Source organism: Pongo abelii, chromosome 8 (assembly GCF_028885655.2).
Source record: "Pongo abelii isolate AG06213 chromosome 8, NHGRI_mPonAbe1-v2.0_pri, whole genome shotgun sequence".
In the NCBI taxonomy this organism is placed as follows: Eukaryota; Metazoa; Chordata; class Mammalia; order Primates; family Hominidae; genus Pongo; species Pongo abelii.
In genome coordinates, this window is record NC_071993.2 from 110,161,927 (window position 1) to 110,176,622 (window position 14,696).

The 14,696-nt window shown below is 43.9% G+C and overlaps 1 protein-coding gene across 8 annotated transcripts in view; it reads right to left on the reverse strand.

Annotated features, from left to right (window-relative positions):
• NT5C2 (5'-nucleotidase, cytosolic II) overlaps positions 1 to 7,358 on the reverse strand; it is a 101,747-nt gene extending 94,389 nt beyond the window's left edge. For 5 of the 8 annotated variants that reach the window (XM_009245748.4, XM_009245747.4, XM_009245750.4 and 2 more), the window contains exon 1: positions 7,269 to 7,358. The gene's annotated coding sequence lies outside the window, so the exon portion shown is untranslated. 8 annotated transcript variants of the gene reach the window in all.
• Between the last annotated feature and the right edge of the window lie 7,338 nt (positions 7,359 to 14,696).

Sequence of the window (14,696 nt, forward strand, 5' to 3'; positions counted from 1 at the left end):
AATTTTTACATTCAGACGATATATGGTACTTTGCACCTTTAGTAATAACTCCTGAATACTCCTTTAAAAAAAAAAAAATAGGGCAAGGTGCAGTGGCTCACACCTATAATCCCATCACTTTGGGAGGCCAAGCCAGGCGGATCCCTTGAACTTAGGAGTTCGAGACCAGCCTAGGCAACATGGCAAAACCCCCATCTCTATAAAAACATGCAAAAATTAGACAGGCATGGTGACGGGTGCCTGCAGACCCAGCTACTCGGGAGGCTGAGGTAGGAAGATTGCTTGAACCGGGAAGGCAGAGGTTGCGTGAGCCAAGATCGCACCACTGCACACTCCAGCCTGGAAACAGACAAAGACCCTGTCTCCAAAAAAAAAGAAAAACAAAAAAAAGCAGGTAAAAAACTGCTTTATTTCAAAAAAGAACTCATTCTCTTACCAATGAACTCCTGCTCACCATTCAACTTTGGTTTAGCTCTTATTTTTCCTCTTACAAAATAATTTAAAAAGATAAAATCGGAAAGGCATAAATAACCACAGACCACAGTATTTCTACCTTTTAATATATAAATTCATACTTAAGGTTTAGTCCACCTATTTGGTTAAAATTCAGAGACATGCATGAGTTCGATGCCTTAATAATGCTAACATAATAAAAGCTGACATTTATTAAGACTTACTATTTTTCATGTATGATTCTAAGCAGTATAGTACATATTTTAACTCATTGGCTTTTCAGAACAACCCTATATGTTAGGTACTATTATCCTCATTTTACGAAGAAGTAAACAGGAAAGAGAAGTTAGATAATTTGAAGTCACAGAATTATACTGTGGTTAAGAGTACAGATTCTGGAGCCACACTGCCTGGGTTCAAAACCTGGCTCTAACACCAACTAGCTCTACGACTAAGCAAATTATAAGCACTACAGTTTCTTCCATTGCAAAACAGGTAGAGTTGGAACAAGAATGTAAGGTGCTAAGAACAGTGGCTGAGACATGGAAATTGGTCAATAAACTTTATAATGCTTGAGTGCAAGATGTTTGAATACTTGAAGCCTTAGCACAATACAGTACTTAATGTTTGGAGGAATGAGTAATAGGCTTCTACTTGTGGAGTCAAAACCTCATAGCGTACATTACGTATCAGAGGCTGTAGCAATTTCACGCATTTATCACATCAATTAAAGTATCCTAAATATAAGGACAACTATAGCTATAGGTTTGTTTCCTTTCTTCCTGGAAGCTCTCAGACCTAGAGAGAATTATTTCAAGATTTATTTCACCAAACCTACTTCAAAAGTAAACGAGTAATTCAAGGCTTAAAAAATGGCATTTACTGGCCGGGTGCAGTGGCTCATGCCTGTAATCCCAGCACTTTGGGAGGCCAAGGCGGGCGGATCACAAGGTCAGGAGATCGAGACCATCCTGGCTAACACAGTGAAACCCCGTCTCTACTAAAAATACAAAAAAAATAGCCAGGCGTGGTGGCACACGCCTGTAATCCCAGCACTAGGGAGGCTGAGACAGAGGAACAGCTTGAACCCGGGAGATGGAGGTTGCAGTGAGCTGACGTGCTGCCACTGCACTCCAGCCTGGTTGACAGAGCAAGACTCCATCTCAAAAAAAAAAAAAAAAGGCATTTACTGACTTCAGATTTGTGAAAGATTCTTATAATTTTGATACAGAATGTTTGAGCTATTTCAATCTACACACTATTACTCTAGCTGGTTTACTTAGCAGCTCTGAAACAAACTAGATAGAGATACACAAATGCCTAACTAGATTCTAATATGACTGCTATAAAAAGTGTGCAAAATATTTTTCAAGGATAGTCAAATACATGTACTACTCATCTTTAAAGGCAAATGAGACAAAATAATGTAGAAGAGCAGAAATCTGTAAAATATTTACACTAAAATGAATTCAAAAATTTCATTTTCTACAATATTCTGACCCAAAATCAGAGCATAACAAAAGCATGTCCTGTCCTTATGAATTTATAGAGCATAATTTCATGACAAACATAATGGTAGAAAAAGAATATGTAACACAAATACTAGCTGATCATATTAAAGATAAACTAGGGCAGGCGCGGTGGCTCACGCCTGTAATCCCAACACTTTGGGAGGCCGAGGCAGGTGGATCACGAGGTCAGGAGTTCGAGACCAGCCTGGCCAACGTAGTGAAACCCCATCTCCACTAAAAATACAAAAAAATTAGCCAGACGTGGTAGTGGGCGCCTATAATCCCAGCTACTCGGGAGGCTGAGCCAGGAGAATCGCTTGAACCCGGGAGGTGGAGGTTGCAGTGAGCAGAGATAGTGTCATTGCACTCCAGCCGGGGCGACAGTGCAAAAATCAAAAATAAATAAATAAATAATAAAGATAAACTAAGCAGAAAAAAAAAGCACTGTCAATAAACCTAAATGTGAAAAAGCAAAACCATACAATTTACAGAAGAATACAGAGATCAACAGCCTTACGGATCAAAGGTAGGGAAGGCTTTCTTGCACAAAAGACAAAAAATGCAAACCATTTTGGGATTCACTTTCCCCATCTGTCAAATGAAGGCATTGAACGTGGAAGACTCTCAAGTTCCCTTCCGATGTAGAAACAGATTTATGGGTCCAGATTCTGTAGAGGTCACAGTGTTTTTTACAATTTTTTACAATCAGTTGCCCACATTTATAAATCAGAAAATTCTGTATAACATACAAATTTGGGCTGGGCACAGTGGCTTATGCCTATAATCCCAGCACTTTGGGAGGCCAAGTTGGGCAGGTCACCTGAGGTCAGGAGTTCGAAACCAGCCTGGCCAACATGGTGAAACCCCATCACTACTGAAAATACAAAAATTAGCCGGGCATAGTGGCGTATGCCTGTATTCTCAGCATGCCTGTAGTACTCAAGAGGCAGAGGCAAGAGAATTGCTTGAACCCAGGAGGTAGAGGTTGCAGTGAGCTGAGATCCAGCCAGCCTGGGCAACAAAGTGAGACTCCGTCTCGGAAAAAAAAGAGTGTGAGATGAAAGAGCCTGCTTGTACTATCTGCTTGGAAAGAGAAGACTGAAATCTGATGCCTGAAATTTAACGGCTTAAAAAAAAAATCAGTAAGCTTGCTGAGTATTAGCATGTTTTCATTACAGATGCCCAATGGGATATACATTTTTATAGGCTCCTTGGTTTAATGGAGTTTCTTTAATGTTTTTTTTCTACTTTAGGTTCATCTTAAAATACTGTGAAATATTTCAAACATACAGAAAATAATATAATGATCATTTGATATGTCTACTACCCACCTTATCAAATTTTAACAATTAAAATTAAGGGCCGGGCGTGGTAGCTCACGCCTGTAATCCCAACACTTTGGGAGGCGGCAGGCGGATCATGAGGAAAGAGATTGAGACCATCCTGGTCAACATGGTGAAACCCCATCTCTACTAAAAATACAAAAATTAGCTGGGCGTGGTGGCACACGCCTGTAGTCCCAGCTACTTGGGAGGCTGAGGCAGGAGAATCGCTTGAACCCAGGAGGCGGAGGTTGCAGTGAGCCGAGATCGCGCCACTGCACTACAGCCTGGCGACAGAGCAAGACTCCATCTCAAAAAAAAAAAAAAAAAAAAAAAAAGATTAAGACTGTCATAATTTTTATAACTTTTTTCTTTTACTGTTTACTGAATTTTTTTTTTTTTTTTTGAGACGCTCTGTCGCCCAGGCTGGAGTGCAGTGGCACAATACAGGCTCAACTGCAACCTCTGCCTCCCAGGTTCAAGCAGTTCTCGTGTCTCAGCCTCCTGAGTAGCTGGGACTACAGGCACACGCCACCACGCCCAGCTAATTTTTTATATTTTTAGTAGAGATGGGGTTTCACCATGTTGGCCAGGCTGGTCTCAAACTCCTGACCTCAGGTGATCCACCTGCCTCGACCTCCCAAAGTGATGGGATTAGAGGCATGAGCCACTGCACCTGGCCGGTTTACCACATTAATTTTGTGGCTTTCCTTTTTTTTTTTTTTTTTTTTCTTTTTTTGGAGATGGAGTTTCACTCTTGTCACCCAGGCTGGAGTGCGTGGCGCAATCTCAGCTCACTGCAACCTCCGCCTCCTGGGTTCAAGTGATTCTCCTGACTCAGCCTCCCAAGTAGCCGGGATTACAGGCATGCGCTACCACGCCTGATTAATTTTTGTATTTTTAGTAGAGATGGGGTTTCACCATGTTGGCCAGGCTGGTCTCAAACTCCTGACCTCAGGTGGTCATTCACTCCGCTCTAATTGCAAAGAATCCATGTAGCATACTTGTAAACCGCTTACCAGTATTTCATTTTCCAGCTTTATCTCAGACTACTGCTCTTCCAAACCCTTTTAGTGAGAACAATCTATTAATCATACCCTCAATACATCTGCTTCAGCATCTTCTCCCTACTCTGAAGTGTTAGTTTTTCCTGATCCCATCAAGCTACATTAATATTCCTTCACTCTGAGCAAAAAAAACTAACATTTATAGAGAACTTAATGTGTGCCAGTATCACTTCAATTGAATTATTCTATTTAATCCACATAACCATGTAAAATTTGTTCTATTTTTCCCTTCTCAAGGTGAGAGAAACTGAGTGAGCTTGTCTAAGGTTAACTGAGTTCCCCGAGGTTGCATGATGTTAAGTAGCAAGCCAGACTACAAAATCCAGGCCCTTAAATAAATGCAATGTCTCCTGGCTGACAGTATGACTGCCTTTACTGCTCACATGTCACTCAACATATGCCTTGTGATAGCATTTTGTGTTAAATGTCTAAAAACCTCAAAATATTACAACATTTATTCAACAAAAATTTACTAAGTGCCTGTGTGCCAGGCATTGTTGACTACTGGGGCACATTAGAGAGCATCTACAAATGAAGATTAGATGAATTCTCTAAATATATGGACATCTCAGAAATATTGGTAAGAGCAAAATCCCAAATAATATGTACACAGCAACAGTACTAGATAAAAACCATGTCTATGTAAGTACTTTAAAAGAGCACAGTCATAACATGACAAAGTTGTGGGTTTTTGTTTTTGGGGTTTTGTTATTTACTATTTCACTGAATTAAGATTTTGGTAAGAGAATTAAGCAACAGGGCCGGACGCAGTGGCTCACGCCTGTAATCCCAGTACTTGGGAGACTGAGGCGGGGGGATCACCTAAGGTCAGGAGTTCGAGACCAGCCTGACCAACTTGGAGAAACCCTGTCTCTACTAAAAATACAACATTAGCCAGGCGTGGTGGCGCATGCCTGTAATCCCAGCTACTCGGGAGGCTGAGGCAGGAGAATTGCTTGAACCCAGGAGGCGGAGGTTGCGATGAGCCAAGATCGTGCCATTGCACTCCAGCCTGGCCAACAAGAGCAAAGCTCCGTCTCAAAAAAAAAAAAAAAAAGAGAGAGAGAGAGAGAAAATTAAGCAATAGAAATACTTTAAAAAAAAAAAACACCTGTGTTTTATGTATTCCTCTTTCCCCATAAAACAGCAGAAATAGCCTAGAGAAAGATTAATGAGCACCTCTCTGCCTAACATTCTACTGTAATCTGGCTTTCTTTAGGAAGATGTGATGTCTTCTGGTTAAGGGTTGGCAGGTACTATAAGGGAATACTATCTATATAAATCTTCTTACAATTACAAACTTCTGGAAACTTGTAGCTGATTGTAAATTTTCATACAATGGCATCAAACCTTTGAACTGAAAGGAATCTTGCATAACATCTCCTCCAGCACCCCCCCCACCCCACCCCGCGCCCCACCACCTTATTTTACAGATTTGTTGGTTACTAAATCCTAAAACCTTAATTCTGGGTCAATGAGAGTAATGCAGCTACCTATACTGTTGAAATGTAGTGGTTTACACTGCAATGGAAATGCACTTCAGAAATAAAGTCTGTGTATGCTAGCATCAACCCTGCATGTGGAGTTTTTATTTTAATTACTAACCAGCTATGTTTTCTTGAACTTAACCCTTTTTGTTCTTTTTTTTTTCCACTCTCAGCTCACACCTAGTTTTTTTCCTCTTTTCGAACTTAACCCTTTCAGGCCTGGATGTCTTCATCTGGATAAATTCTAACCGCTGTTGAAAAGCCACGTGGTAAATATTTTTGAAACCTAAAGCCTTCTCTACGCAATAACACTAAGTTTTCATGGTAAATGACACAGTTTCAATATTCTCCCTTTCACATCACGGTCAGCAGTTTGCATTCGTTGCTTTAAGAGGTGAAATGAATAGTCTACAAACACTGGGAACCAAGTACAGCTCAATCCTGAAGAACTCATCGGCCCCTGGACAGGCGCGCACACACCCCCTGGAATGGTGACTAGTCATTTCAGGGCGCTGTACTTCAGAGCACGACCCCCCTCAAACATCAAGGCCCTAAAGGTGAAAGCCCAGGAAAACATCGATTCGGACAGCAGCCTCTACCTGCTGCTTTTAGAAGCTGTGGCCTGCCGGAGTCAAACTCCCAAAACGTTCTTCTTACAACTAAGGGCTCAGGCCTCAGATCGGCATCTCGCCTCTCGGGTTTCAGGAGCCCCGAAAAAAGGAGAGGAATAGGCCGCCACTGAACGCCTCAGCCCCCTGACCAGGAGCTGTCCGGATGTTTTTTGTGGCGGCTTGCAATTCGCTGTGACCTTTCCAGGAAGTGTTGCACACGGGCGTGTGGCAAACGAGGTGGCCGTTTCTCGCGGTCCTGCTAAAACGCTGTCAACCTGGCCCTCCACCAGCGGCCCGTTGGCTTCTCGGGAGGCGACCGAGGAGCTCAGGGGGCGGGGAGGCTTTTACAAGAAGCGAAAGGACGGCCTCAGGGGTGGCCGGGAACAGCCTGGAATCAGCTGGAGGACGTCAGCAGGACTGAGGAAAGGGCTACCACCGGCGTGAGGAAAGGGGGAAGAGGGCGGAACGCGAAGAACGGCCGCGCTCGGAGGCTGAGGCGGGGTCCCAGCGAGCCAGCGGCTGGGAAACAATGGCGCGAGCGTGACGTGGGCCTGAGGCGTCGCGGCGGCGCGAAGGAAGGGGCTGCCGTGGGGCGGGGGCCGCACCGAGGGAGTTGGGAGGCGTGCGGCGTCCGCGAGCGCGCTGGCGGGGACTCGGCCTAAGGAGAGAGGCCTGGGGGCCACGGTCCCTGGGGGCCGGGGGAGGGGGCAGGCGGCGGCCGCTACCCTGGGGTCGCGTGTTCGGCTGCGCACCTCCCCACCTAGCTCCCCGCTCGCCCGCTCCTTCCCCGCCTGCCCACGGGTCCCGCCGCACTCACCGGCTCCAGCACACGGCAACAATCCCAGCGCGCAACTGCCGCAGCCGCCTCGGCGCGCGCCTTCCCCGCCCCCGCCGCCCGGCACCGCCCCGCACCGCCCCGCACCGCCCCCCTGCTCGCGCCCGGCCAGGGACCGGCGCGCTGTTCCGTCCCCCAGCTCCGCCGCAGAGCTCGGCGAAGTCGACGCGCCCTGACCGCGCTGCGTCTGTCTCCCCGCGGGTCTGGAGATCTTCAAACGACGGAACACCGGCTTTGCCCTTCTGAGGGTCTCCATCCCTTGGCATTCTGCCTGCGCCCCTCAGCCTGGCCCCGGGCTAACCTCTCCACTGTATCTCATTCAGAAGAAGCTTTTCCTTGGGAGGAGAGGGCATCCTTTTTCCCAGTCATAGAATGTTTTGGTCTAATGGACCTCAAGGCCCCTCATGCGTCCATACCCCCATGGCACCCTCGAATCCCCTTGATGGCTAAAAACACCAGCTTTGAAGTTTGTCAGAACGAGTTCCGGTCCCAGTACCACCACTTACAAACTGTAACCTCGGGCTAGGTACCTGACCTCCTATACCCGGTGCCCACATTTGTAACACCAGGATAGGGAACAACAGTCCCCACATCAAAGGGTGTTGACGGGATGAAATCACACAATATAGGTGAGGCCCTCAGCAGGGTCCTGGCACACAGTAAGCATTCAATAAATGTTCACCCCACCACCAGCAACTCAGCAGGAAGACTCCACAAAAGCAGCTAGCTATTTCCAAAGGACTGAATTCCTTGGTCCGGGCAGCTCTCACCAGTGAGAAAATGTGTCTAAACTTCCACTCTCAGGGCCCAAATTCGATGCCTTGGAGCCACAGAGAACAAACGTCTAATCTCTCTTGGACCTTTGACTTTTCAGATACTTTACTTCTATCACCTCTGCCCAAGGTCTTCTCATTCCACATCAGTGTCTCCCGTTCCTTCCATTGTTCCTCCTCTGCCCTGGTTTTGAGGGTCTTTATCCCTCTCATGCAAATGGTAGATCTGACTGTGATTTCTTTAGAATACGTCACCCAAGACTGAACCAAATGTTTGTGGTATCATCAGAGCAAAGCAGGACTATAGCTTCCTCCTTTTGGGACCTATCGCTTTGTACTCCTGCGATAAAGTTCTTGGCCCCCCATACTGTTGACTCATATTGGGCTTGCAGTCAACCAAAACCTCCGCGTCTTTTTAATAAGTGCTCCACCAGAGCACTTCTACCCCTTCTTTTGCTTCTCAGCCAACTTCGCTTCAGGTCAGCTGAGGATAGACCTTGGGCCTCTCACCTTCTAAATTTCTCAGGATATATGGAAAAGAGGAATAGGGGTTGGAAGCTGGCATAACACAATCTTTAAACCAAGTGCATTTGAAAAAAGGCCAGGGTGGCAGGGCATGGTGGCTCATACCTGTAATCCCATCACTTTGGGAAGCCAAGGCAGGTGGATCATTTGAGGTCAGCAGTTCAAGACCAGCCTGACCAACATGGCGAAACCCCATCTCTACTAAAAATACAAAAATTAGCTGGGCATGGTGGCACGCACCTGTAGTCCCAGCTACTCGGGAGGCTGAGGCAGGAGAATCGCTTGAACCCGGGAGGCGGAGGTTGCAGTGAGCCAAGATCACACCACTGAACTCCAGCCTGGGCGACAGAGGGAGACTCCACCTCCAAAAAAAAAAGAAGAAACGAGAAAAGGCCAGGGTTTGTGTCTAAAGACTATGGTACTGAGAGAAAAACAAATATACAGACACACACAAATGAATGTGATCACAACTGTGAAAAAACACTGCACACACAAAAGACTACAGGGAAATATGTAATTGATGATGTTGTCTTCTCTCAGTGATAAGATGGGGTGGTTTCTTCTTTGTACTTTTGTATTAATTTCTTACGGTGTTTGTATTACTTTTATAATCAAGAACTTTGTTTTAAAAAATAAATCAGAAAAAAAAATTTTTAAATCAGAGAGATGGAATAACTTGAAAAAAACTGAAAACAAAGTTAAAAGATAACAGAATAAGGGGAAAACTATTTGCAATATACAAAAGACAAAGGATTTGTCTATAAAGGACTCTTAACAAATCAATAATAAAAAGAATGAGGCCGGGCGCGGTGGCTCACGCCTGTAATCCCAGCACTTTGGGAGGCCGAGGTGGGTGGATCATGAGGTCAGGAGATCGAGACCATCCTGGCTAACACAGTGAAACCCCATCTCTACTAAAAATACAAAAAATTAGCCAGGCGTGATGGCGGGCTCCTGTAGTCCCAGCTACTCAGGAGGCTGAGGCAGGAGAATGGTGTGAACCTGGGAGGCGGAGTTTGCAGTGAGTCGAGATTACGCCACTGCACTCCAGCCTGGGTGATAGAGCGAGACTCCGTCTCAAAAAAAAAAAAAAGAATGAATATGTAATCTCAGCACTTTGGGAGGCCAAGGCTGGCATATCACAAGGTCAGAAGTTCAAGACCAGTCTGACCAACATGGTGAAACCTCGTCTCTACTAAAAATACAAAAATTAGCCAGGTGTGGTAGCGCACACCTGTAATCTCAGCTACTCAGGAGGCTGAGGCAGGAGAATTGCCTGAACCCAGGAGGCAGAGGTTGCAGTGAGCCAAGATTGCACCACTGCATTCCAGCCTGGGTGACGGAGTGAAACTTTGTCTCAAAAAAAAAAAAAAAAAAGAGAGAGAAAGAAAATTTAGAATTAGCTAAATGCCCACCAATGGGGGTGGCTAACTAAAATGTAGAATATTTATATAATAAAATTCTATAGAGAATTTAAATGAAGCATGGGCAACATAGTGAGACTTTATTTCTACAAAAAGTTTTAAAAATCAGCTGGGAATGGTGGCTCCAGCATGTAGTTGCAACTGCTACTCAGGAGGCTGAGGTAGGAGGATCACTTGAGCCCGGGAGGTCAAGGCTGCATTAAGCTGTGATCGTGCCACTGCACTCAAGCCTGGGTGACAAAGAAAGACCTTGTCTCCAAAAATAATAATAATAAAAAATAAAAGAAGTGACTTTGATCTGCATGTATCAACATGGATATATCTCAGTCATATTTTTGAATGAAAATAGAAAGTTGCAGAATCATATATCTATATCTATTTATTATATATAGATAGATGGATAGTATCAATATTTAAAAAATTATTCCCCCAATGCAAAACTTCAGTTAATCATGAAAAAACATCAAATAAACCCAAATTGAGGGAATATTCTACAAAATACTTGACGTGTAATCTTCAAAATTGTCAAGGTTGTAAAAGTCAAGGAAAGACTGAGAAACTGTCAGAGATTGTCCTGTTCACAGATAGGAGACTAAAGAGATCTGATAACTAAATGCAATGTGGTATCCTGGAACACAAAAAGGACATTAGTGAAAAATCTGGTGAAACTGGAATAAAGTCTGTATTTCTGTTATTAGTATTGTGCCACTGTTAATTTCTTAGTTTTGAACCAGGGTTACATAAATTATTAACATTAAGAGAAGCTGGGTGAAGGGTATGTTGAAACTTTCTATACTAGCTCTGCAACTCCTCTGTAAATCTAAAATTATTTCAAAATAAAAAGCTAAAACGGAACACACATAAATAATACCATTATTCCCTATTATCATACATTAGGTTTATGAAAGATTTTTAAAGCAGGTCTATAAAGCTACATGCCCAAAATATATCAGAAGTTCTCTCTAAGCTAGGGATAAAGGACCATTATTTTATTGAGAGAATGTTCAAAGGGAGTATTAGCTTTCCTTTTAATGTTTTGGAAGATAAGTGTAATCATGTATTGCTTTTGTAACAAAAAATTAATTCTTTTAAATGCAAAAGGATAGAACAATTTGGCCTCATGACTTTCAAGGGTAAGACAAGCCATGCCAACTCATGAAACAACCTTCTAACAAAGGGCTGGGAGGCTGAGGAACCATAAAGAGCTTGCTTGAGGTCTCTAACCTGACATTAGCTGAAGAACCTGGGCACTGCTTGGCAAAAGAGGCCACCCCACTGTGGCCTTGGATGGCCTCTCATCAACTTCCTGCCAGGCACTCATGTGACTGTCCTATCCAATCTGATCTACACTGTTTTCCCCAGAATACCCAGAAACTCTGAGTCACCCAGAATATCAGCAGCATTCACAAGCCACTCATCAGTTTTTCTGCTTCTTGGTAGAAGCTCTCCTCAAAACTATGCATTGAGTGCCTACTATGTGCCTAACACTGATGGATACAGACATGAGTTTCTGCCTTCATGGAGACTGCTGACTACTTGGAAGATGAATGCTAAATAAACAAAAAGTTGCTTTACTACAATTTTAGTAAGTGCTATGCAGGAAAAGTAAAAGATGCTATGAGGGAGAACAAAATGGAGTCTAGAGTTAGGATCGGGTGAGGGTCAGGAAACAGTTCCCTGAGGAAATGACATCTCAGCTGAGATCTGAAGGATGAGTAGGATTCAGGTGAAAAAGTGAGAGGGCTGGGTGCAGTGGCTCATACCTGTAATCCCAGCACTTTGGGAAGTTGAGACAGGAGGATCGCTTGAGCCCAGGAGTTTAAGACCAGCCTGGACAATGTAGCAAGACCCCATCTCTACAAAAAAAAATGTTTTAATTAGCCCAGCATGGTGGCACACACCTACAGTCCTAGCTACTTGGGAGGCTGAAGCAGGAGGATCACTTGAGCCCAGGAGTTTGAGGTTTCAGTGAGCTATGATCGGACCACTGCACTCCTGCCTGAGTGACAGAACAACACCCTGTTTCAAAAAAAGAAAGAAAGAGAGAGAGAAAGAGAGGGATAAAGAGAGGGAGAGGAAGGAAGGAATGGAGGGAGGGAGGGAGGGAGGCAAAAATGAAGGAGAACTTGTTTGCAAGAGTGAAAGAGAAAACAGCCGGTGCTAGAGATGAGTCTTGTGTATCTAAGGAATAACCCAAGCCTAAAGAAAAAGGGAGAAAGCCCTGGAGGGAGGCAAAGTCAGACCTGGCAGGACACTGCAGACCACGTTAATGAACAGGGGCCCCAACCTTAAGTGCAATGGAGAGTAACTGAAGGGCATCAAGCAGAGTGGCAGGGATCAGATTCGCAGTTTAAATGTAACCAACAACTAACTGCCTCACATAGTCATGAAAATTAATTCATTTGAATCAAGCAAAAATCTCTCAGGTGCCTTTTGGAAACTTCCACTGGGTGTTTACAATGTGAGAGAGACAAGATCTGCGAACTTTATCACAATTATTTTATTTGTTGAACATCTACCAGATGGTAGACACTGGAGATTCAAATTGATCCCCCACCCACACCTTGTTCCAAAGTTGCTGAATATCTGTTAAGGAAATCAGACACTTGGGTAAAAAATGAAGGCAGGTCATTGTAAGCCTCATGCCAGATTAGTGACCCCAAAGATCTTCAGAGTTTCAGGAGAGATGGATTCTCGAGGATATAGGAGAGTTAGAATCAAATACATACACTTCATACCCATGGATATAGTTTTTTTAATGGAAAATAACATGTGTTGGCAAGGATATGGAGAAATTTGAACCCTCGTGCATTGTTGTCATTCCTTGAAAAAATTAAACAAATGACTCAGCAGTTGTGCTGCTAGGTAGATACCCAAAATAATTAAAAATAGGGACTCAAACAGATACTTGTACATAAATATTTGTATCACCATTTTCACAATACACAAAAGATGGAAACAACCCAATTGTCCATCAACACATGAATAGATAAAGAAGACACGGTATATACATACAATGGAATATTATTCGGCCATAAAAAGAAATGAAGTTTTGGCTGGGTACTGTGGCTCATGCCTGTAATCGCAGCACTTTGGGAGGCTGAGGCAGGCAGATCACCTGAGGCTAGGAGTTTGAGACAAGCCTGGCCAATATGGCAAAACACTATCTCTACTAAAAATACAAAAATTAGCTGGGTGCATGCAGTAATCCCAGCTACTAGGGAGGCTGACACACAAGAATGGCTTAAATCTGGGAGGTAGAGGTGGCAGTGAGCTGAGATCATGCCACGCACTCCTCCCTGGGTGACAGAGCAAGACTCTGTCTCAGAAATAAATAAATAAAATTTTGATACATGCTACAACTTGGATGAACCTTGAAAACATTATGCAGCCAGGTGTGGTGGCTCACACCTGTAATCCCAGCACTTTGAGAGGCTGAGGCGGGATGACCACTTGAACCCGGGAGGCAGACGTTGCAGTGAGCCGAGATTGTGCCACTGCACTCAAGCCTGGGGGACAGAGAGAGACTCTGTCTCAAAAAAGAAAAAGAAAAAAAATGCTAAGAGAAATAAGCCAAACACAAAAGGACAAATATTATATGATTCTACATATATGAAATAGCTAGAATAGACAAATTCATAGAGATAGAAAGCAGATTAGCAGTCACCAGGGGTTGGGGGAAGAAAGGAGTGGAGAATTACTGCTTAATGGTGACAGAGTTTCTGTTTGGGGTGATGAAAACATTCTGGACATAGACAGTGGTGAGGGTTGCACCACGTTGTGAATGTAATTAACGCCACTGAATAGTACTCTTAAAAATGGTTAAAACAGCCTATTTTATTTTATACATATTTTACCACAGTAAAAAAAAAAAATTTAACTTTCCAAAAAAGGAATCAAATACATAAATAGCACTGTTTACTCCATGTTCACCTGACTTCTTCCAAACTTCCATTTTCCAGTTCTTAGAACACCCCAGGTCTCCTTGTCCCTACATTAAACTGTTTCTCTACCTGAAAGCCTCTTTTCACCTTTCTAACTCATACTCGTCTTGAAGGCCTTAACTCAAATGTTTCTCGGAGGCATTCGCTAATCCCCAACCCAATCTACCTGAAATCCCCTCCTGTTATTTTCTTTCATGCTTCCCTGTACCTTCCGTTCCCTTCTCTAACTTACCACAGTTGCAATGAAAGAAATATTTGTGTGATATGTTTTTAATATCTGCCTTCACAATATCTCCTGTAAACTCCAAGAGGGCAGGGACAGTCTGTCTTGTTCACTGAGAGGGAGACAGCACTTAGCCCAGGGTCTGACACACTGGGGGATTCCCTATATATCTTTTTAATAAATTAATTAGTAACTAAATGACTGTGCGACGGGATAGTGAGTAGAATTTATTTTAATGCCTTTTACGGTGCTGTAAATTGGATTAAATTATTTAAACAAAAGAAGGAGCCAGGTGCAGTGGCTTCCACCTGTAATCCCAGCACTTTGGGAGGCCAAGGCGGGCGGATCACGAGGTTAGGAGTTCAAGACCAGCCTGGCCAACATAGTGAAACCCCATCTCTACTAAAAATACAAAAAATTAGCCAGGCGTGGTGGCAGGCCCCTGTAATCCCAGCCACTCAGGAGCCTGAGGCAGGAGAATTGCTTGAACCCGGGAGGCGGAGGCTGCAATGAGCTGAGAT